The sequence below is a fragment of the Apostichopus japonicus genome, chromosome 2, assembly GCF_037975245.1.
Source record: "Apostichopus japonicus isolate 1M-3 chromosome 2, ASM3797524v1, whole genome shotgun sequence".
Classification (NCBI taxonomy): Eukaryota; Metazoa; Echinodermata; class Holothuroidea; order Aspidochirotida; family Stichopodidae; genus Apostichopus; species Apostichopus japonicus.
Window position 1 is genome coordinate 1,799,727 of NC_092562.1, and position 26,924 is coordinate 1,826,650.

The 26,924-nt window shown below is 35.3% G+C and overlaps 1 long non-coding RNA gene and 1 other non-coding gene across 6 annotated transcripts in view; one reads left to right on the forward strand and one right to left on the reverse strand.

Annotated features, from left to right (window-relative positions):
* Positions 1-26,924, forward strand: part of LOC139972630 (uncharacterized) — a 190,469-nt gene that overhangs the window by 73,769 nt on the left and 89,776 nt on the right. The gene's annotated exons all lie outside the window — the stretch shown is intronic.
* Trnac-aca (transfer RNA cysteine (anticodon ACA)) lies at positions 796-868 on the reverse strand. The gene has a single exon. It is a non-coding gene; the product is annotated as a tRNA-Cys (tRNA).

The window sequence follows — 26,924 nt, forward strand, 5'->3', positions numbered from 1 at the left end:
ACATTGTTAATGCAGACTCCTAGGTTTGTTATTCAGGTACGGTATAACTTAATAATTCAAATATATTGTTAATGCAGACTCTTAGGTTTCTTATTCAGTTACGGTATAACTGGATAACTCCAATATGCTATATTGTTAAACTTAATGCAGACTCTTAAGGTTATAAGCCTATTTATACTGTTAACGTGCAAAGTTATGTTATCAGTTTTTGCATAGTTGCGAAATAACCCAAGAGGCTCGGTATATTGTTGTAAGTCTATTAGATTGTAATCCTAGTAATATGTAACCTAACAGCCTTAGTGGAATGCAAATAGAGATTCGAAGTTTTTTTTATTGGTTTTTTTTTTATCAGGTATGAAGTAATAAAAAATCCTCGGTTAATTGCTAGTGCAGACTAACATTTTGCATCCAAGTTTATATCGGCTTCTGTCGTACTTAAAACCCTCAAGCTACCGTAGGTTAGTAATTAGTACCAAGTTAAAGAATATCTTGCATTGCCAAATAAATCTACAACATTTTACCAAGGCCATGTGAAAGTTCACACCAGATTGCGACGAAAAACGTAGAAAACAAACTAGGGAAACGAAATTCGACAAAAGACTTCCATGATTCATGCCATGTGATATATTATTATTATTCTTGGCGTTTAACCCAATAACAAGATTTCTTACAGGATGTTCGGTATATATATATATATATTTATATATATATATATATATATATATATATATATATATATATATATATATGAAAATCGTAATGAGTTGGAAAATCAAGAACAGTGAAAAAGCTTCCAGCCTCCACCGGGATTCGAACCCGGGCCTCCCGCTTTGTACGCGGACACCCTAACCAACTAGGCCATGGACGCTGATTTTATGTCCAGCCTGTTCTAAACCGGTTAGGAAGGTCGTAATTCCACTGTAGGCGTTTGTCACCTGTATCGAACAATACTCGTTCTGTTGTGGTGACATATTATATATATATATATATATATATATATATATATATATATATATATATATATATATATATATATATATATATATATATATATATATATATATATATATATATAGCTATTACTAATAATACACATTCACGCGAGTATATCACCGTGGCTTAGTGGTAATGAGTTCGGTCTGTGACACGAAGGTCCGGGGTTCGATTCCTACCTTCGCCTGTATGTTGAGTCCCAAAAGGACGAAACCGGTCGTGCAGTGGAATTTGTGCAGTGGTGTGTTGATCTTTTATATCTATATCTATCTATATCTACATATACAGAGACAGCTGTACCATAACAAATTAACGTTGGGTTTTCCGTCATCAGTACCAACTGTTGTTCCACGGTAACCGTCGGCATCCGATGTTTTGTTTATTTTACGACCTACTCTGTTCTAACCGCTTGACAACATATTATGCCAATGATTGTATTGTTATCTTTTTTTTTTGCGGTTGGGTTCAACCACCGGAACACCACAATGACATCATGACCTGGTTTCAGCAACTGTGACGTCACGCGGGTACTCTTTTAATTGTCTACGCACGCCTATGAAGACTGAAAGAAATTTTGTCTTATACACAGTGACATTTTTAAAGTTGATTAAGTTATATACAGGTCCAGTCGTAGAGTTCTAAAACTTGACATGGGGGTCGGTTCCAGCCACCTTAATCAGGACCACCTCCTCCTTTATAAAATCCTTCACTATAGCCTCTAGTAGTCCTTACTTATTGATGCCGCTACCTACCTAAATCAGTCGGTGAAATTTAAGAAGTTTACCCTCCTCCCCGACCCCGACACACCCATCAAAAAGCTGTAAAACTGTGTAAACCGTTTGTAGTGAGTTGCAGAATCACGTGACCCAATCCAATTATGACATGGTTCTTACTCGAAGATGGAGTAAGACCGTCATGCGATGTTGCCTGCACCTAATCCCATCTATCCATTATAGTTCTCTGGTATTCGGATGACGTCGCACTGTAGCTATGTTACAAAATATATATAATTATATATTTTTTCAGATAAATTTATATTCTTTTCCCCGAATTTTAAGTTGACACTTTTCATCTTTTACTAGAATTTTAAGTAGATGATTAAGTGTTTCAGTGAGGTGAGAGGTTCTGTAGAATGGAGGAAAGTTAAATGACAATATTTGACCTGACTGACTTGGCTTTTGACAAAACAAAATACCTTTCTTTTGTAATATAACAAAGACGAATTATTTTCTTTTACGAATAACTTTACCCCACCCCTTACTCTCCGTTATACCACACTTCGCTCCATTTCCCAACCCATCTAATTCTTCTTCTTTTTTAAATTCTTTTCGTCTGTTTGTCATTAGTATTATTTTTGTCTGGATTTTACTCCATTTGATTTGGAAGATTCAATTTTAGACAAAAGCTTCTTTTTGTTGGGGTCATAACGATCACAGTAAAGTACATATCATCATAATCACCGGAAAAAAAAAAAACCTTTATAATACATTCAACTCACATTAGCTATAATATACAGAGCTGCTCTTTAAACCCTTCGTGTTTTGACTGGCCTTTCTTTATTTCTTTTGCGTCTAGGGAATCTTAGTGAGCTCTTTGCTTTTAATTTCCAGGTGTGGTGTTAAAGTTCTACCCAAAACCATGTCACCATGGTGGATGGCTGCCTTCAATATAAATCTTGCATAAATCATATTACCATACCGTGACGTGTTGTCACCATTTTTAGAAGTTTTGGAACCTGGCAACATATGCACCCTTAAAGGAACAAGCTATAGGAACCTTGTCAGTGTCGTTATCAAGTGTTCGTGTGTCATACTTGTTTTCACATGGAGACACATGCATGTGTGTATGTATGTTTGTATGCATATATATATATATATATATATATATATATCTATATATATATATATTTATGTATATATATTTATATATATTTATATAAATATATATATTTATATATATATATATAAATATAAATATAATATAAATATAATATAATATAAATATATATAAATATAATATAAATATAATATAATATAAATATATATACATATATATATATATTAACATGAAGTCTGTTCAAAGTATCTCTTTCGAGATCCGGCTTTAGGAATCACAAATGATTTCGAGTTGGTTAGCATCATGTTTGATCTCTAGAGTAAGGCACAATATGTCACCAAAAACAGAACTAGTATTGTTCGATACAGGTGACAAACGCATACATTGGAATTACGACCTTCCTTACCGGTTTCGAACCTCTGGACATACAATCAGCGTCCATAGCGTAGTGGTTAGGGTGTCCGCGTACAGAGCGGAAGGCCCGTGGTTCGAATCCCGGTGGAGGCTGAAAGTTTTTTCACTGTTCTTGATTTTCCAACTCATTACGATTTTCATTTATATATATATTTTTTTATATATATATATATATTATATTATTTATGTGGACGTGCAATCAGTGTCCATAGCCTGGTTGGTAGGGGTATCCGTGTTTAAAGCGGGAGGCCCCGGTTCGGGTCCCGGTAGAGGCTGGAAGATTTTGCACGGTTCTGGATATTCCGACTAATTGGAGGTTGGTTAAAACAATTATTTCAGCTTGCTGCTTAGTCAAGGGTATACTCTAAAACTTTGCTTAGCATATTTTAGCGAGCTTATTTGTCAAGTGAATTGTTTTGACATGATAGTAACCTATTCATCCAAAGTATATGGTACATATTTTTCAAAATATCTCTTTAGTACTATAATCCGGTTATCTCGAGGTGTATGTACGCCGGTTATATACGCAACTCATTAATCATGAAAATTAAGTCAAACATTTTTTTTCTTTTTAGATCAACAGTTTAGATTTTGGCTATTATTCCACCAACAAAACATTGCCGACTTAACCTGTGCAGTGAGTGATTAAACTGTTTATTCAAACGTTAACGCAATGGCAAGGTAAAGATTTGTTCAAGGTGCTTATGCCATATGTTGTATAACTCGTTAAAATTATTATCATAACGGAAAAAAAGTTCTTTATCGCTTATTGTTATGTATTATTGTGACTCATATCATCACGTGATAAAATGTCGCCACGACCTTTGATGTTTTATAAGTGACGGAGTATAGTTGTACAAGATAAGTTAACTAAGACGTCACAAATCGACATTCTAGTTTCTATAATACGTGTGTGTGTCAATCCCCCTCTTTAAATACTGAGAAAGCCCCACAAACAATTATGAAGGCGTCATTGCTATTATGTACAAATAAACTTAATAAACTCTACTTATGGAATATTACAAGCGTTTGTCAAAACATCACACTTATTTTTCTTTCTTTTTTGCCATCTTTTTTTTTTTTTTGAGATAAGCTAATAAACTTGTGAAACACAAACTAAATAATGACATCTATTATCGTTATACTACTTTAAGGGAAGACAAAACAACTTTAAGCCATGAGAAAAAACAAAGGGATATTCCCTTGTGTCTGCACCAACCTTGTCCCAGCTTTCGAACACATTGCACGGTAATTTAACTAAGTTATTTACCCACGTTCAGTTGCGTCAACTTAAACCTGGCTAAATTTGATTCAGACAAAATAAAGGCACATTCGGCTTTCGATGGCATAATTTACGACCAGAAGAAAACATTATTTTTTTTTATGATTATATATTTTTTTGAAAGAAAGAGTGAGAAAGAGACTGACAATGGTGAGATAAAGGTCTCTTTGCGTGAGTTAATTAATCAGAGATGACCTTGAATTGCATAGAATAATTGGACAACTTAGACACCTCTCTTGTGGCCAATAAATTCTTCTTTTACCGGGCTACGTGAAATCCCATCGATTGTAAATAACTATGAGTAATGCCTTACTGTCGCATCATCCGGCTTACAATGTTTATATTTATTTATGTTGCACAGAATCACATATGTCATACACATTCTTTGATTATGTTGTTTTACGAGCAAAGGAGGGAAAGGTAAAAAGAAAAAGACGAAAATAAAGAAAGAGAAAAAAAATGTCAGCTGTCAATGTAAAGTACAATTCTATTGGGGATTTAGTACGTTTCGCAGAACTGGTACTATGTGCGTACAAATCAATCATCGCGGGTGCTTACAGTCTGTATTATTTTGTAATACTTAGTGAAAATTGGGTCATTCTTCTATCATGAAATAAAGTGGAAGATTGGAGAAGAGAAAAGGGCAACGACAGGCATATATAGAGAGAAAATAATGTGGAACTATAGACTTGTCTGAACATTGATTGAATCGGCTAACGAAACTAGATGATGTAGATATTGTTATAAATGTTGATAGTATAAAAGATCTTTGTTATTAAAACTAGAATTACAGTGATATAACACCTACATAGACCTATATACGTTAAACGCGTAAATGAGGAGTTTACCATAAGGTATACTACTTTAGTATGTTATGATGAAATATATATTTGTTGATGCGTTCAATAATGGATAGACTATTTCGTGGGCCAACCAGGAAATGAAAAGTAACATGAGAATAGGAGGGGGAGGGGATGGGGGGGGGGTTCGGGTTGTAGTTCAAGGAAATCAGGCCACTCTTCTGAGTAGCTTGTACACACTAAATATCCATTTCTTTTATATATATATATATATATATATATACATATTTATGTATATAGTTGCAAATTCCAAAACAGTTAAATAAAGCTTACAGCCTCCACCAGGATTAGAACCCGAGCCTCCCGCTTTATATATATCTATATCTATATATATATAAATATATATATATATATATATATATATATATATATATATATACACACATATATAAATATATAAAGAGATATTATGACTTAGACTTTATATTGTAATGATAAGTTTGTTTTAGTACAGCCGATCAAGTCGCAGGCAGAAGACTACTTCACCTTTGTGTTTATGGGCCTTTAGTTTGATAACACTTATATTATGTGCTGTCGTATAGTCATAAACCAGTCAAGTAGGTTTGCCCAAAGAGTAATATTCTTTGAGGATATGGTAATTCGTGGTAGATCTTCATACAAAACACCTTCCAGAATTAGAGTCTTTTACGACACTGAAACCTCCTTGTAATCCAACAAAGATTGGGGGGGGGGGGGGCCTTCCCCAAAGAAACACAAGAAGGAAAATTAATAATAAAACGCTTTATCAAATGCGGTTCCTCTTCTTTCATGACGAGGCAAAGATATCTGGCTGGGTAGTTCGGTTACTGTTGAACAAACTGTTTTACAGTTATTGCCTCATTTAGTCTTCTAACAGTGTCAACAAAGTGAAGATGTTGTTGCTAAACGCGCAATAAATATTTTGAAAGACTACACAAACTTTGTTTTACAATAGTTAGTTCTTTTTTTTTTTGTTGACGAGACAGTCCTGTCCAAAGGTTGACATTTTAAGGGATTTCGAGATACGTTTTGGCAGTTAATTTTATATCTTATACGTTTACGACATCAGTAATAAATTTTTATCCCATGTTCGTGCAGAGAGTATGAAACATTTGGCTTTTGAAGAGATCTTCAGCCATCACAACTAGCCAAATGTCATTATGTAATTAACATCACTTGACGCAACTTTCTAACCATCATTATATCCGTTTTCTAAATCATGAAAATAGAGGGAAAAGAATAAGGTTATATACTCTTGTGTCATTGCAGAAAATTCCACATGTGATTTGCCGTTTCTGCATGTTATGTCATGCTAATACATGATAGGGTTAAAACCATTTTATTATCGCAGGGAGGGTGTGTATGGGAGGAAGGGATGGCGGAAGGGAGGGAAGGAGGGAGGCAGGGATGGAGTGAGGGAGGGGCTAAGTAAAGGAATCTAACAGTAATAACAAAAGTAAAGGAAAATACACGAAACAAAGACAAAAGAAGAACACACAACAACAAATAAACGAACAAAAGTAATCGAACATACAATATGTACACAATATAATACAGAATATATATAATACAGAATATATATAATACAGATGAAATTAAATGAATGCACAAATGGTTCCATAACCATCCTCCCCTCCCCATACACCACCTCTCCATCCTCCGGCATCAATGTTAAATAGAACGGTGGTGCATTACAAACTAAATCCACTAACACCAATGAATATTGGAATCGCAAAATATTGCAAATCAGACTGTCGGTAGGGCTGTCAGGAGGAGTGGTAGGTGTGGGGGTGGGGTGGGTTGGGGTGGGGGTGGGGTGGGGTGGGGCGTAGGGGTTAACTACAGCCAACTTCCTCTTCCTATGATTTGTTTTCAAATTGAACAGCGAATGTAGATGAAAATGTCAACTTTTGTGATTCTCGTTTTAGTGGTGAAGCAACCGAAATCTATTTAGATATTACGTATTTGCTATAAACATGGACACATTCCATATATACATACAAATATATATATATATATATATATACATGCAAATGCCCTGTGTGCTTTTGCGCTGTTGTTACATAGTCCGGACAACTTAATGGAAGTAGATTGTCTTTCACAATATCATTGGCATGGAATCAATTCAATAAGTAATTGTGTTGCGTATACGACAGGTGAATACATGAGCTAATGAGCAGTGAAAAATCGGACACACACACACACACACACGCGCGCACCCATGCACAAACATAGCCACATACGTATGAATTGACTGTGTTTTAGATTACAGGGGGTGTAGCGCGTTCAGAAAACATAACTACAGTATAACGGACACCTATAGCTAATATGCGCCATATTCAGTACATTTGTTGTGTGTGACAAGACACATCATATGTGAAGTTTTGATAAATCCGGGAAACTCATTAAATATGGGAAGGCTGTGACGTGGAGTGTTGTGCTGGGGAGGGGTACTCCAAGCAAATGCAAACGCAACCCAACTGTCTTAAAAATTACATATTTTTTAGTGTAGTCGTCTTTGCTTGTGATACCAGGCAATGTACTAAAGTCCCATAGCTTCGCAGTTCATTAGTTTATATATACAAGTTTCATTTCTGTCCCAAAATTTCCTTCAGCCCTTTTCATATTATGTCAAAAATATCCGAATAGTATTTTTGCGATAAATTCAAGTCTTGTTTTTGGTGAATATAAAACAGAAAGAAGGAAAGGAAATCGCCTTTCTATCAATGATAATCTAATAGTTATTATAGGTAATAGTTGCTGAAGGTTTGGGTCTCAAATCACCGTTAATCTTCTATTATGAAACCTAAAACATAACCAGATTTCAAAACAGATTCCAAATTCCATTCTGTCTTGTCACTTGAATCTTGTCTGTCCGTAAACTTTGCCCGAGATAAAAAAAAAAAAAAAAAAATGTTTGCCAAAAAGTGGGTTGTCATGCACCCCTAGGACAGCAAAATACAGTGTCGAGGGAAGAGAATTCTGTTGTAACCATGGTAAATGCAAGCTCATGAGGGAATCAATACCCCCGTTACAAAAAAAGTCGAACTTTTAATGGCTGTCAATTTGCATTAAAAAGACTTTTGAGAAGAGCATCATATACAGTTTTTGTTCAATGACAACAAAATTCATAAATTATGAAAGCATAACAACTTTCATCAGCACTGGTTTTCTCCAGTTTTTTAACGTATCTCCTCGCTCATCTCTCCCTGCTGGACACAAAACGATGATTTTAATTGAAGAATTATTTTATGATATCTAAACGCTGAAAAGGTTTCCACTAAGATGATTCAAATGAGATCCCTTACAAGCATGAATGAGATACGTTTCATGGAATCAGGTGCATGTTTAATTTGATTAATGACTTGAGTTAAACAATGAATGAATTATTGAATGAATATTCTAGCCATGCTCGTGCAAAGTGTTCAAGGGGAAATCCCAACCGCCAAGCTCCTTGCAACGATAACTTTTTGAATATGGAAGTTTGATTTCTATTATTATCGTCTGTTTACTTACTGGTGTACGTTAAGAGATTAGATGTTGTTGTTCTGCAGCACCCTTACTCAAACATACAAGCAGTTTACAACACCTCTTCAAACTGTTTTTTCCCCCTGCAGTGCAGGAATATTTTATTGTCTATTTCTATAACACTCCCGAATTGAGTATGACTATAGTGGAAATAAGTCAGAAGTTTAGACACTATATAATAGAAAACGTTATATACTGAGAATGTTAATCCACTTTTGAAGTTTAAACCAACTTAAACAAGTTATTTTATATATTGTCTTCTTCGTTTATAAAAAGGGAAAAAAGTCACATATTTGGAGAAAGGTGAAAGGCAGGCTCATTGTTTTTTCTGCAGGTGTATCTTATCATTTCTTAATCACGACACCTGTCGATGCCGAAACCTATAAAAACCTGGTCATTAAAATTGAACCAAGTGAATAAGTCACAACGAAACTCTAGAGAGGTTTTGAGTAAACGATAATAAAAAAAATAAAGAAACTAAGCCGCAAATATATTTCACCATATTTTCCATTTTTTTCGACCATTCTTTCTTTCTGTTTGTCGTTCTTCGTCTTTCGTTTCTTTTGTAACTAAACAGTTTTATCAAAGGAATTATAGATGATCGTTAATTTTGATTTTAAAGTAGACAAAATGGCGGTTTCTTGATTCTCCTGTGTGATAACACTAACGTGTAATGACAATGGAATGTAGTGACGAACGTCCCATGTTGAATATAATTGTCAAACTGTTCACCTCATATCCAAAGTACAGAGTCACAGGCCCGCTGCATGTCGTTTTCTCGTTTTGTGCGCGTGCGTGCGTGCGTGGGTGGTTGCATGTGTATAAGTATGCGTGTATGTGTGAGAGTTTTCTTATAATATGAAATAAGACTATTTTAATATATTTTCCAATCATTTAGAGCAAAAGTTGACCATTATTAAAAAAAATATATATTTAGATAATTCAGGTTTTCTTTGTAAATTTTCATATTCTTAAGTATATTCAATGTATAAGTTGAAGAGAATTTTCTTGTTATGTTGGACGTCCTTATAAAGAGAGCGCAACGTAAGTTAGTCTTATCGTGGAAGTAGTACTCTGTTAAGGTCACACTTCCATGGTCTTACAGCGCGCCATATGAGCCCGGGATCTCAGGCATGACGTCAACATCGAGGCCTATGACTTTATATTTTTAAGGCTATAACATCAACTTAGTTATACAGTAGGTTGGTAGTGAGAGGGGAGGGAGGGGGGGGGGTATTACCTGCAGAATAACTATTTGAATTCAGCCAAATGTTACTTCAACTTGATTCTGTATAATTATTTATGTCATGGTACTAAAGAATACCATCACTGCACTATCAATGAACGTTAGTTACACGGTTGCCTGCTAGCCTACTGTAATCGATATAGTTTGGTACGTGCCTATGTAATGGTATTGTAGAAGGCTAGGCTGACGCTGCAGATGTGACGTCATACATGAATTCACGGCTTACATGGCGTGCCATGGCCTTACATACGTTCGTTACAGCATAGACATACCACCTTTCGTTATAGCCTATCTTGTCACATACATATATACCAGGAATTCGTTTTAGGTCCCATTAATACCCCACCCCAGCCCGCCCCACACATACTCTCGTACCCCTCCCATCCAATGGGAGTATTAATTGTAGGTAGGCCCCAGCAGTTACAGTTAAAGAGGAAATATCGGCTGAAGTGTTCAGAAAGATTAATGAAGGAGCATCGATATAAATACGTCTGAAAAACGCTGTATCGAGTAAAAGAAAATCCAAATTGATCACCAATAATTAATTCATTTCCATAACTTTAACGCAACCTCCAGAGCACTTTCACTCATTAATACATTAAATTTATGTTTGTTTTTCCTTACACCATCCCCATCATCATGCCATGTATGGAAAAATTCAGTATAATTTCAGACAGTCAAATGTATGTGTCTTTTAAAAAAATCTGTGCTCAAATTTATTAGGTATATAATACTATTAACACTGATGACCTTCAATGTGCATATGTATTGATATAAGTCTTTCTCAATACTTTCTCAATACCTATATATATATATATATATATATATATATAAATGATTATCGTAATTAATCAAGGATGATAGAGTTACGGTACTTGTACAGATCCCTCTCTCTGTACTTTTAGATTGGAAGTTCTACTGTTGGCAGATAATATATATATATATAAATATATAGATATATATATATAAATATATATAAATATATATATATATATATATATATATATATATATATATATGTAGCGTCTATATCAATTACCTGTCATACACCGTAACATAAAACTATATCTAAAAGGTTGCAATGATACTCATCGCGACATTATTGTGTTTATATCTTCATAGTAAAGACGTAGCGATCATAGCTATATATATATCATAATGTAGGGAAAATTTATTTCAAGATCAACTTGTTTGTAAATAAATCAATATGAAACCAAACGCTATATATAAGAGCTATATATATATATATATATATAAATATATATATGTATATATATATATAAATAAATATATATATATATAATATATATATATATATATATATATATATATGTATGTGTGTGCGTGTATACATATGTGTGTATAAGTAAACGTTGGCGCTGACAGCCGAATTTGAACGATACAGGATAAGGAAATATATAGCACGAAACTGTCATTTGGGCAGCTACCGAGAATGAATCAGAACACATAAATTACTGGATTCTGTAGTGCAGTGATCCCCTGCATTAATTATGGTTTTTTTTTTTATTTGTCAACAAGCTTTGAGTATTTCAAAAGGCTCTTGAGGTTTTACTACGAACCTCTCATTTTCTAAACTTAAAAAGATAAGTATAAAAGTTACATAAAAAGCACGAATGGGTAACCTGTATGAAGTGCAAACTAATTTTATGGGTATAAGAGACTAGTTTAAAATATGTAGAAATATGTACCTTTTTTCCCCCAATGATTTTTAGATGATGTTTTGTTTTATTAACCAAATAAAAATCAAAATGTACTTACTAAAAACTGCGAGGCTAAAGTGTTGTAGTTAATTTCGAGTCAGTTTAAACAAAGGCATTTAATAATCTATATATATATATATATATATATATATATATATATATATATATATATATATATATATATATGTGTATATATATATATATATATATGTATATATATATATATATATATATATTTGAAATCGTAATGAGTTGGAAAATCAAGGACAGTGCAAAAACTTCCAGCCTCCACCGGGATTCGAACCCGGGCCTCCCGCTTTGTACGCGGACACCCTAACCACTAGGCTATGGACGCTGTTTGTATGTCCAGAGGTTCGAAACCGGTAAGGAAGGTCGTTATTCCACTGTAGGCGTTTGTCACCTGTAACGAACAATACTAGTGCTGTTTTTGGTGACATATTTTGCCTTACTCTAGAGATCAAACATGATGCTAACCAACTCGAAAATCATTTGTGATTCCTAAAGCCGGATCTCGAAATCTCTTATATACATTAGAAAATATGTTTCTTGGCACAGGGAGTGATGACATTTCGGCAAAAACCTAACGGATTGTTTAAAAAACCTATTAACAAACTTACATTAATTTTTTGGATATAAAAGCATTTCTGGTTTTGACTGAGGGGATATTTCCCAATGTTTCTAACAACATAGATACCATTAGTTACATTCAGGGGGTATCCAATACTATGCGTGAATCATAAAATAGCCGTATAGTCAAGAATGATAATACAAAGTTTTACAACTGATCACAAAAGTGTTATTTCAAGTTCAATTATATTTTGGATGAAGTGGAATAAAGCAATTTATGCTCAAAAAAAATTGTGTATCACTTTTTTTTTTTTTTTTTAGCCTGCTCTTTAGTTTGTTTTTGGTTCACTTCGCGTGTATATTGTTGAGTTGTCAGGTTATACAACAACTTCCTAATATGTAAACAAAGTCACTATTGTGTTATCCAACACTGGTTGTGTACATCAAAGAACATAAACAACCAGTTTCCTGTATGCCACCAAGCTTACGTCCGTATTTTCTCCGGACATTCTTTCTATGGTTTTTTTGTGGGGAGGCATGGGGGTGTGGGGGAGGTTGCTGAGTGACTTTACAACTTGCTAAAAAGAATAAATTCCGGATTTTTTAAGGTAGTTCCAGCAAAGTTGTATTCAATCAAAATGGACGAATTAAAAAAAGGAAAATACTGTTCCGATTTAATCATCTAGCAACTCAAATTTAAGCAAAGAAAGTCAACTTGTCCATAGTAAAAGGTCCTCAACCATTCTGATCCTATATTGAAATTTTTGAATTTCAAATTTCTAACCCTTTCGAAGTAAGTTTGGACCTCTCAAGTTAGACCCTCCCCCCCCCCTCCCCACATCCCAAGACCGGGACAACTTGTCTTTCTTGAGATAAAATACGGTAACCCTACACCAATTGGCTATTACTGGGAGAGGGGAGAGGGGAGAGGGGACAGGGGACAGGGGACAGGGGAGAGGGGACAGAGGACAGGGGAGAGGGGACAGGGGACAGGGGAGACACTTAAAGACGGAAACAGATTTATTCTCATGGTCTCGGTCGCTGAAAACAAGCGCAAAATTAAACGCAGAGTAAAGCCAACTTTCCATAACACTGTAATGCTGCACTTTGTATTGAATTTGTCAAAGCGTGATGTTATACTAATGACATTAACACAAACTGTTTGAAGAGGTGCAGAACTGGCTAAGGTGGGCGTACGTGACTGGCATATATAGCTATGCAGATCTCATATAGTTGAATTGAAAGTTATATTCATGTTTTTTTTTTGTGTGTGTTGAGAATATTAAATGGGTTTGGAATAATATTTAGAGTTGTTAATACTTTCATCCCCGTGGTCTTAATGTCAGCTAAATATTAGTCAGATGATCAGCAGATTATCAGCATCGTCTGAATAAACACTTTGACAAGGAATCGTAACATGTCATATGAGCCTCAGTTTCCTTATGTTTTACAATGTTGTGGTTGGCTGCCATGGGTATAACACAAACAGTTGGCCTATAATTAAAGCAGACCGGTTGGCGTATCTTTTTCTTCTTCTTCTTTTATTTACCTTATCAAAATACCAGATAGTAAAAGTTGAAAGGTGATTGAAATCAAGGAAAGAATTACCAGCCTAAAGAGTTGTGTTCTTAAGGTAAAAATGTCAATAGAAATCCACCCAAACAGGAACGAAAGTTGCACTACAAGCAGGAAATGACCCATGACGGTAGTAGGCTGTTATTTACAAAAGGAACTCTTAAAAACGCTGTGGAAACCGAACCGAAATTTCATTCCCATGTAACGGTGACCACTGTAGCAACTCGTGGGTTCAGAGGAGGTTGTTTATATTTCAATGAAAACAAAAGGAAAGATTACAAGTCATTTAGCTAATCTCTATTATTTTTACAAAGAGAAGAGAAGCGTTTCAAATCTTACTTTTCCGTCGAAAGAGCGTATTACTCAAAAAAAGAGGGCAGTATTTCAAAATCATCTGTATCAGTGACGGTACCATGACGAAAATCAAGGAAAGAGAGGCTGAAATAGTAGATGTAGTGAAGCTAATCCATTAATCTCCTTTTCACAAAATCTTCAAAGCCTACCCCATCGCCACTTTCCCCACCTTCAGACTTCCCTTCTTTGATACAAATACAAACACACACACACACGCACAAACACATTATATATATATATATATATATATATATAAATTAAAATCATATATATATATATATATATATATATATATATATATATATATATATATATAGATATAGATATAGATATATTTAACAAGTGAACGCTGTTCTTAGACATAATGGGCAAGTTAAGATTGCGCTACGGTGCCCCTCCCCTCCCCACCCCCACCCCGGCTCTATCTTCTCTCATGATGACACAACATTACCAAGGAATTCGACCAAGGAAAGAAAATCATATTAAGTACTCAATTGTTACAACATTTTACTTATTTGTAGATTCCGAAACGGCTTTCCAAGCCATCCTGTCTCTCACCACCCCCCCCCCATCCGCCCCATCCCCACATACACACTCGGTTGTGATATGCTTATCATGACACACTATTGATTGCACTAGCCACCATGGAATGCGTTATTCACCTTTTATATTTGAAGTACACTTTCAGATAACTCAGTCACATGTAAATGTAGGTTTGTATTTCGTGACCATTTTGAAGGAGCCATAGTCTCCTATTAATATTGTCAGTGGATATTCTAGATTGAGAAATTTCGTTAGGCCCTTCATTAAGATCATCAGTATTGAAACACAAATTTTAGCATTCTAAAAAAAAAAAAAAAAAATTGCTTTCTGACCTTTTTCAAGTTATTCCCCAGACATTGAGGAGTGAATGAACAGACTTTGAGAGTGGAATCAAAGTTCATTTTATAGTACATAAGTGACCATTATCTGTCATTCTAGCATATCTGATGACGTAGAGAAGAATGGGGAAGGGGGGGGGGTGATGTAGGAGGAATGCAAAAACATGAAGCAGGAATAAATATTGTTGCATGCTTATCGTGAAAAATGTCACACATCTCTCCTCTCCCCATTCACCATTCACCCTACACGCAACCCTCTTCCCTGCAGAGGCGACGGAGTCGGAGGCGCTGCGGAGGTGGAGGGGGGGGGGGAGGGGAGGGTAGGGCACTGGAAGCACGTTCTCCCAGTTTTATGAAAAATCAATAGTGTCCCTTTTCATAAAAAAGAAATGCCCATGTGTTTTAACAAGTATTTTTGACGAATTTGGGTATTTTAAAAAGTTGCCCTTTTGTTGTGTCAAAAAGTTGCCCTTTTGTTACAGAATTGTATGTTATTCAATACTGGTGTAATGAAAAAGTGCCTCGTTTATGAAAAACTAAGAGAAAACGTAATTAAGAAACCATTTGTCGAAAACAAATAAACCTTAAAATACTGGAATTAGTCTCCACGGAAAGTAAAGAGGATCCATTTTTGGGGGGAATGTTTTCAGGTAACTTTATGGTTTACCTTCTCAAATAAAAATCACACCACCTGCCCTCTCGAGGTTTTTTACCCCCTCACCCTCACCCACCCCCCCATCCTCACCCTTCCCTACCACCACGAATGAAACCTCTTCGGCTGCCCTTGGTTTTCCCTCTTTCTTCACGAAGGCGTGATTCAAGTTGCTCACAATACGTATCTACCGTACTGCATAGAGTTCAGTGTTGTATTTGGCAACCGAAGCCATATCTGTGCATGCCGAAACATTTTCCACTTTTCGAGGTTGAGCGAGGTTGCCCTCATCACCCCCTCCCCCCTCTCACCGCCCACAATAGAATATCTTCTTTTCCGCGAGTCTAGTTTGTGAATTTGTTAAAAAGTTCGATAACATAGTGACAAAAAATCCAATCAAAATTCAGTCGTTTAGGTCGACTATATCAAGCTGTATTTGAATGAAAAGATTAAGTGTATTTGTGTTATTATAAGAAGATAATGTTACACAAATCTTTATTTTGTTTTGGTAGTTTGTAATAAATAGAATATATTAATCAGCATATTAGTAATATCATAAGCTAACCTCTTGATTACAACATAAAGAAAGTGAGAAAACATGAGGAAAAGGCTTGGCTTGCCACATCGCATACATAATGTATTGGATATTGGACACGCTTCAACATGTCCTATCAAATGCTAAACTAATACCAAGAATTATTGTATAAGTAACACTGATTTCGCGTGTTAAGCTTCTGAAGTTGCTTGTTTTTTTTTTTTTTATCTATTTTGGGTTACTAAAAACAATGAACCTATTGTATATATATTCATCTTAATTTCAATAAACAATTATTAATATTGCTGCTTTAGTATTACACTGGTTCAGTTTCTCACACGTTATCTGTTTTCATTTTGTCTACTGTTTAGAGTTCATATATATCAAATTCACATATGATATAGCGTTTGTTTGTTTGGGAGGCATTGTTGGCAAAACTCCAGTTGGCGTTCAACTTCTCTATCAACTTCTGAGGGTTAAAAATACTGCTGTGTTAGCGAATAATACTGGTTAACCGTACATGCGGTACATACAGACCGTATCATTGATTAAACGACGATATCTCAATGTAACTGCATGAGTTGGAATATATTCTAATAAATGTTAGAATAGAAAATCAAAAAGTTTAATACAAAACAAAATTTTAATTACATATTAGAATTTTTTTGGACCATGCACCATATACAGGAGGTTTCCTGTATATTTCCATCAAATTAACGTAACCTGGGAATAAGGTGCTGGAAAATAAAATATAACTTGCAGTTTGTATTGGACTTTTCTGTTCTGATATACATACATATATATATATATATATATATATATATATATAAATATATATATATATATATATATATTTATAAATATATATATATATCTATCTATATATATATATATATATTTTATATATATATCTATCTATATATATATATAGATATATATATATATTTATATATAAATATATATATGTATAGATACATATATAGATATATATATATTTATATATATAGATATATATATATATATATAGATATATATATATATATAGATATATATATATATATAGATATATATATAGGAAAGGAAATGAAAGGATATGTGTGCGTGTGTATATATACATAGAAATAATATTAAGTAAATATTAGTTCTAAACTGATTAATATTGGCAAATACGAAATTAACCTATGCAAAAAGAATATTCTCATCTCCTTTTTGTTTTATATTGTTTTAAATAAATATTTACAAACATTCTTAGTTCATTAGCCAGACTATATGTCTATACCTACGTACCTACCTACTTTACATTATTACGACTATAGACCCCATATACCATCTGTGCACGAGTCACGTGACCTCCCGTTTTGATTGAAGGGTGCCCGTCAGTCCAACACCCATACTATCTAGAACTACAGCTATAAAAAAAATCGATGCAAATTAGTAAACAACTTCCGCTCCGATTAACCGCTCAATTGGGTTCTTACACACGTTAAAGACCACAGATCAATCCCTGAGAACAAATCCTTATGCTACAAAACTGTCCTACTGACTTACCCCTACTGTCTTTAAGAATAAAACAAAACAGAAAGGACGAAAGATAAAAGAAAGAAAAAAAAAGCGACAGCAAACGGAGACAAGAAAAAGGAGGGGAAGAAAAGCTAGCCTTTTGAATTTTACAAGGCCCCGTAGCTGCTAAGCCTCGTCACCTTGCGACAAGAGAAAAGGCCCGAAGCTGAGTTGACACAAAGTATTAAGATAATAGGTACGAATAATCTCGCGTTAACTGCTCGTATTGTTCACGATATGATTTTCTATTATACGTGTCCTATTTGCCAAGTCTCTTATTTCTTTTCATACTGTCTTACTTGCTTCTTCGCCTCGTTACCGTCGTTGTTTTGTGCTACCAAAACACTTTGTTTTAAGCCCAGAAAAAGAAAACGCTACAGCAGAAACGGTGGTAAAAGAGATGGAAGAATAGGATTGTCAGCTATTGTTAATGGAAAAAAAACCAGTATATGGGTAAAAGATAGGGGGGAAAAGGCGTGTTGTTGTTAAAAGGGAACATTGGTTTCAAACTCGTAATGGCGTGAAGGTAAATTCATCAATTCTTCGATTGACTGCTGAAGCATCGGCGACCTAGATCTTTTGTCCTGGTTTACAAAAGATGTAATTGGCTCTACTATGAAAGGATAGAAAAGCCTAACCATGAAAAGGTGAGATAAGGACACCCTCAACCTTGGATTTATTTTCCTTATTATATTTCGGTTTTTTTTCTTCCTTTTATGAGGTTTCCTTCAAACACCCTTAGGAAAAGAAACATTTGTTCAGATAAGAGCAACTGTTATTTGAGACATGGTAGGCTGTACTATGGGTTGTTCAAAAATATTTAGGCTAATTTCGTTGTATACAAAAGAGTCGACTTTTGGTAACAATTGAGGGTATTTCTACGTCTTCGATAAAAAATGTATTGGTTAAGTAGACAAAGAATAAAGGTTATTGGGTGATGATAGGGGGTGAAGTGGAGGGGGGGGGGTGTTATCTGCAGAAGGTTGAAGGTCAATTTTCTTCATTCAATTTGATTTTCAAAGGTCTTAGAAGAAACCTGCAAGAAATATAATCCAGAGTTAATTACAGGTGATTGAATCGTTTTGCTTCATCGAACGCTTTTTTTCAAAAAGAAAATTAAGTTTGATTGTCTAGGCTAAAGATATAATCACCGCTTTAAATATATGTCTCAATGAACGCTGGGATTTTTAGCCTTGCGCTAAAAAACAGAAACGTTTCAGTTGCCGGAGAAATGTACTGAAAAAGTGTAAGAACCCAGTTTACATCTTTTTCGTACTATGTCATGTGCAAGAGATTCCTGGAGACGAATAACGCTCATCGAAATGTTTGTCAAATGCAGGTCTTCTTGAGAGATTTCACATGCTTTTTTAAAAGGAGAATGTTGAATTTTAATGCTTGCTAAATTATGCACAGACTTACCAAAGTAGAAGGAGTATGTATGTATTTATATTATCCTCCTGCAAGCAGGAACTCGCGAAGAAGCCATCATTGACTTATCAAAGCCGCAAGCTGACCGAAGTCAGTCTCTTAAGATTCATATTTTAACGTCCATGATTATGAATTGTCAACAACTCTGTAACTGGACGACATACACAAATCGGGACCTTATGATTGAAAAGCACCGGTGTTAACCACTGAGCCAACACTCCTTACAACATCAAGTACAACATCAAGTACAACATCAAGTTTGAGTAAAGGCTCTGAGCGCGTCTGTTACGAGTACTTAACCGTACAGTGTACTCATATGTCATCTGTGCTAGATGTCCGAATTTTCAGGGTACGAGGGCAAAAGTCCATAAGGTACCAGTAAAAGTAAATATGTCACATGACATTGCCAATGTGACACAAAGGTTACAACCCAACGTAAAATACCGTTTTCAGTGATTGCTTCAGACAGACAGACATACAGACAGACAATTATTGGATTGATATGCTATACTATAGTCCAACAACAACAAAAGGGAGATTTGGAGTGCTAGTAATTTTTGCTGTAGCTATTTCGGTTTTCAATATATTCGCCTTTAAGCTATATACTCAATCCCAATAATACTCCTTTAATTGGTGACGAACTGAGCTCCTCGGTGCAGGTCTTATTGTTAATGCTAATGCATTGTTTTATCAATTCTAATTATTTAACCAAAATATGGTCTTTAAACTTCATATGAACAGCAAAGCATCCGATTCTTGGATGTCGTTCAAACATCATTTGTCCTTGACAAATGTGAAACTCATTATAAACATGTCATTTGAGGTCCCAAACAGTTGTAAGTTTTCCCATTGAGCTTTTTTGTGTGTGTGTCTCTGTGTGTGTTTTCCATCTGAAGAACTGATCTAATGGTCTTTGTATTTGTGGTACAGAAATACAATCAATATCGATCGAAGTGGCATTTTAATAGTTAAAACGATCAAAAATAATATGTCTAAAGTCACCCGTTAATGTCAGCCGGGTGACTTCAACGCGCCTTTAGTCAACCATCAAGATATAAACCTTAGTCACACCGTCTCTGGTCCAACGCGCCTCCCCATCCCAGATACCTCCTCCCCCTCCCACGTCATTCGTCTACACGCCCTCTATTTTGTGAGAATAGCTTTATCGTGAAATAATTAGTAATAAAAACGGTCAATATAGCATATGACCGGAACTAAAAACGAACTCGTGTTAAAATATATGTTAATTGTTGTAACTAAAGGAAACGGAGAATTGCATGTGTAATATTGTCTTGAATTTGTTCAAACATTAAGTGAACCAAAATGTATATTTTAATATTTTAACCAAGGGCGTAGGAACCGGGGGGCTGGGGGGCGCCAGCCCCACAGTGAAAAATATGGAGGCGGAAGTATCATTCCGCCCCCCCCCCCCCGCTTCGCAATTCAGAAAACCCCTTTTTCATTTCCAAATGAGAAAAAAAATCTCACTTGGAGCACCAAATTGCATCTAAGGGCAGGTGAAAATGCAAAATTATTTACAAAATGGAGTGGGTGTTGAAGTGTGCTATATTGCACCAAATTGCATCTGAGGCCACCTGGTAATGCGAAAAATTCCAAAGGGGACACCCCTCCCCTTAGACCCCTCCCCAGGCCGGCCATCAGTCTTCAGCCCCCCCACTCAAAAGTACCTTCCTACGCCACTCATTGTAACCGTTTAAACTATACCTTCAGTATAGTATCTTTCGTGGCAGATCGAAGTAATAAATATGATTCACATGACCAGAAATTTGGTATAAATCAAACAATGTTTTTTTTTCTACTTTCATTTCTTTTTACCATTATGAAAACATACTGACTAGTTCCGCGAAATAGTGTGAAAAGACTATACAATTGTTATTCCATTCAATGGCACAAATAATCAATTCTTAAATAAATAATGATATTTAAGTATTCTATTAAGGAACAACAACTGCCACGAATGGTCTGTAATGGTTGGAGAATCTCTACATAAACTAAAACAATTTAAATTTTTAAGCATCTCTGGTTGTTGTTTTTTTCTACGCCCTCTCTCCCGCCCCTCTCTTCTCCGTTCCAAAAGCAAGTGATGGTTAAAATGTTCAATATTAATAGCTCCACATGAAACGGCTCTCGTAGAAGTTAAAAGACATATCTATCCAAAATATGAAACTCTTATAAGATACCATAACGTTATACGTTACCACTACATGTGGTTACTTCGTAGCCTTCAACAAAATCAATGATCGGACAAGCTTTCCCTGTGGAATATATCAAGTGTGTCTATCAAATAACGTTTTAATTGCATGGCGAAACGTGGTTTTATATATATGTATATATATATATATATATATTTATTTATATATATATATATATATTTATATATATATATATGTATATATATGTTTATATATGTTTATATATATATACGACAACCTCGAAACACATCGATCCCCTCTCCCTCCCTCCCCTCCCTCCCCCTCCCTCCCCCTCCCTCCCTCCCCTCCCACCCCCTCCCTCCATTCCCCTCCCTCCCCTACCTTCCCCTTCCCCCGTCCTCCTTCTAAGACACTCTTTATAAAAGATCAATTCCACTACCACATGATTACTCTTGTAGAGATCCAAACATTGAGCCAAACTAAGAGAGAGAGAATAAAAATCCGGCAGCACTTATGTACACCACGTGACAGAGACACCTGTGACTGGAACATGACTGCGAAAGATTCTTAAATATTGAACACCGAATCATGCATGGTCTAAACAAAAGATGTAATAATACTCATAATAAAAAAAAAATCAAAAAAGAAAGAAAAGTGTACCTTGATTATTTGAAAAGATTCGTGTTTCATCATGTTTTCAAATCATTACGTTTATTTGAACGAGCTAATGATATTAATAAAACTCGAAATAAACAAATTTTAATACTTTTATAATTCAATATATACACGCAGACAAGGATGATCATTTAAAAAGGCTTTGAATAGACGCAAAGTACTCATCAAATTTATATGTTTTCTTTGTTTTTCCCAAAAAAAATCTCATAATCTTATCAAAGATGGAAGAAAGAGAGATAGGAAAAAAAGATGGTATATAAAAAACGGCGCATGCTCTTCTCACTAAATGATACTATCGTATATATATCTCCACACGTGGGCTTAACGCCTTGTTCCTCTGGGTTTTATTTAAAATGACTAATTTTCATAAATTGGCCAAGCATTGCCTTTCTTAAAACATCAACATTGAAGAATTAATAAGTCATGAGAAAATAAGCAGGGATTTGAAAACTGCTCTAATGTATCATTTCAGGTTTTCTATTTACTTTTTTTCCATGAAAAAAGGAAAAAAAAAATGTTTTGCACATATTGCTTATTCGGGCAATATTTGATAACTTTAATCTACATACATACGCAATATCATGTCTAAGGTATATAGTCAGTCCTTTATACGCTAATTAGAATGTGTCACGTTTTCTATTGTTTTTTGCTTTCTGCATTGCACGTCCTTCGGACAACTGGTCTTTTAATATGTGTCTTAATTTTGATCACTCGAAATCCGTAATAAAAGTTGACATAACGGGATATGCATTCAAAAAGGTGAATTTGACAATACTTTAGTCATGATTTGCCATAGTGCATGGGGGGAAAACATGTATGCTATAGTATACGGTAATTCATTGTTTTTTGTATAGCTATTCTAGTTTTCAAGATATTTCATGTGCAAAATATGCTTAATCTCTGGAATGTTCCTTTAAGGCTAACTTGAAAATGACGTGGTCTCCTCAGTAGTAGGCCTTAATATGAAATCCCATTGCTGTATGAGTTCTGTTAACGACCACAACCAAAAAATGTACCTGTAACCTCATGTTAATAACAGAGCACCTTGGATGTTATTCCGCACTATATACTTGTCCATGGCAAACCTGTCCTACACTGTTAAACGAGTCTTTTGTTTTCGCATTGATCTTTCACGGTGTTGCAACTGCGGGAATTGACATAATTCTCTGCGTATGTGTCCTAGGTGGTTTTAAACGGGTCGTTTTCTCAAAGATTAAAAATGTTATAAAAATTATATAAAACCTGTACTGATAGTAGTGTTTTTGAGAAAACAATCTGTTTACAGGGTCATTTATCAAAACATACGAAATGTTCTAAAATACAACCCGAAATAATAGCAGTGCTTTTGAGCGGTATACAAGATATCAACATTATTTTGGGGGAGGAAGGTGGATGGGGGGGGGGGTGAGGATGCCCCTACCTTTCACTTTAAGTCGAGGAAATATGGTTCTGTAGAGGAATTTGTGACAATCAGTCGGGGACGAGGACGACAGTTGCGGGTAAATATCCCCCTTTCAACTCCCCCACCCCCTCTCTCTGTCTTCACACACATACAAAACAGGTATATTTATAGCACAATTTGCGTTTAGAGCTAACTTTATGTTCTTGGGTGAGTCCCGAGACCCCACCCCTACATAGGACTTGGCTTCAAAAACCACAGGGTTCTTTATAAAATCCATTATTAGCTTCTGGTATTTCATAAAGGTATACAGTCTTACCTGAATCAGTCCGGGAGGTTGGGGGTGGGGGAGGGGGGTGGGGGTTAGAATTTGTTTCCCTCTTCACCTCCTACCTTATCCTACTATGTACGCCATTGTATCAGTCAATGTTGTATTTTCTATACAACAATCATGTATTGAGAAATGGCCTTTAAACATAAATAATGAAGTGAATCAATTAAAGTCGCCGGAATTTCTGAATCATGGAACACATAATTATATACCAAACAGTCAATGGGAAACCTACGTGTTACAAGGCTTCCACTGAAACTAGTTACAATGAAGAATACACATTTGCGAGGGCGGTGTGGGCTGGGGTGTGAGTGGCATCCATTGTGCTCATCTATTTATATATTTGATGCTTTACATGAAGGACATGGTTTGGTTGAGTTATTATAGAACAAAACAAACAAAACAATGTATTAAAAAGCCCCCCCCCCCCACCAAAAAGAAAAAAAGAAGAAAAAAATGCCTGCAAACGAGGATCAAACGTATTCAGCTTTTAGAGTCTTAAAGAAGCATTCCAATTCCAGAGGTTTAACATATTTTCAAGTTGAATATCGTGAAACCATGAATAGCATGTAGACACATTACTATCAATCACATGTTTTTGTTCTTGGATTTTAACATACCAAGACTAAAATTGATATCTAAAGTTTTATGTTTCTGTAGATTTTAAAAGATTATATATCTCAACAATTCTGCATGAAAATCAAGCTTAAAATATCAAAAGATGGTTTTTCTATGCGACAACTATACAGTTAGGCCAGGTATATAGTAATTCGGTGAAATAGTCATATACCTTTATGATTGTTTATACAGTAGAAGTATAGCGTACTTTCTACAGCCCTTGAGAATACATTCCAAGGTCAACCCTGCTGACCCGATGCTCTATGAAAGCGATCATATAGAATCATGTGATTTACCACCACACGGTCTGAATAGAATATGGTTGTAGCTATTATAGAAAAATAAATAAACAATGTATCAACTTTCTTTATATCAGTTTGTTAGCATGTTTTGACAGTTTTTGTTTTAAGACGGAAAGCATCTACCTTTCTTTGCTTCAGACTCCTTTAATGTTTCCGAGTGGCATTTCGGCTTTATGAAAATGAAAATACAATTTTGTACCACGAAAATTAACCCGGATACAGGTGTTGAGAACGTGTCACGAATACTGGCCAACTACATCTGTATATTTACATAAGCTGAAGACTTGAAAAGGCTTACAACTTTTTAGAGTTCCAGTCGTTTTTTTTTTTTTTTGTTGCTTTGCCCAACAATTTGCCAAAAACCAAATACTGGTGTCAGTGGTGTAGATTATTGAAACAGTCATATTCAAATACATATATTGCTATACCACAGGACGTCCCCTTGGACCTAAGTATACGTAAGGGTGGGTCTAGAGCGGGGGTTGGGGTGGGTGTGTGGGTGGGGTGGGGGAGGATATTGGGTGGGGGGACCTCTCCGTTAAGTCTCACACCAAAACATCAAAAGTAGATATTAGCGCACTCTTGTGTTAAGACCTAATTTATAGAACTAATTCCTTAAGTCTAAATATCCCTCCGATTGCACCAGTTTACGTTTTTAAGATTCCAAAATCACCCGAGTACAAACCCGAGTACAAACCCGAGTACAAACCCGAGTACAAACCCGAGTACAAACCCGAGTACAAACCCGAGTACAAACCCGAGACAATTTAATATTGATGAGTATGAGTACACAGCAACACGAATAGGAGTACAAGTACAGACTACGGCGGTATTGCAATAGCTTGTTTTCTATTTAACATTAGAAATATGTTTGTTTTCATATGAATAACACGTAAATATGTAGCGAACGCACACTTTTGTCACAGCGCCCTCAGTTATTCATTCTCATTTCTCAAGGCAGAAAACCGACTTTCATACAGGAGAATTTTGAAGAAAATAACAAAACAGTGAAACCTTAAATAGTGCTTTCTGGGCATATTTTGGTTTCAAATTAGGTCTATAATTAGATGTACATGCAAGTGGTGTGGGTGGGGGTAAGGGGGGGGGGGTGGGTGTACAGCCCACACCTCCCTGGATTCACGCCTGATACATATTTAATTTTTTTCGTTATCGGCGGGGTCTTATTAAAAGAGTTTTGTCAGCCTTCTCGCGAGGTGCAGAAACATTTTTAGAGGGCTGCAAGTGTATCCATCTGTGTTTTAGAGTCACATGTAAATAATATATTTTTTTTACCATTTTCGCACACTAAATTATTATGCCTCCATTTGAACACTTTGAAAATTACGCAACGTTTTAATACTGGAGATAATATTTTCACATGATTTTTCAAGAGGATGTGAAGATCAATAGAATAAAGTTGTTATTTAAGAACAATGCTATTGTTTACCGTATCACGAGATACTCGACAAATATATTTACTCCCTTGAAATGTAAAAAACAATGAAGTTCATCGCGACCCGTGGTGTCATTCGATAAGCTGATATCTCCATGCACATTAAAATCAGAAATCACTTGATTTCCTGCCGTTTTTATATTTTTTTATAGGGCAATCTTATAGCCGAGCATTTCAACTATTCCTTGTACCTCTTGTACCTGTATTAACAAGTAACGGAAACAATGAAGTAATCTGCTTCAGTGTATATAGTTTGATCTCGGCGGGTCAATGATGATAAAAGTTAAAGTTCAGTAATTGTGCTATATAAATTGCAATCTATTGATATTGATTTGATGCAATATCCATTGTTAGCTTTCCCCACGTGGTCATTTCTAGACTCTAACCTAATCTTAGGACGACCTGAATTCTATTTCTACAAGAAGAAAAAAGTTGATGAGAACAGAGACGAATTTTAACCGGTGTCATTTTTGTTTTGAGTTTTGAGTATGCAGGTTATAATTGCATCCAGCCAGTGGTGTGTGTATATATGTGTCTGTG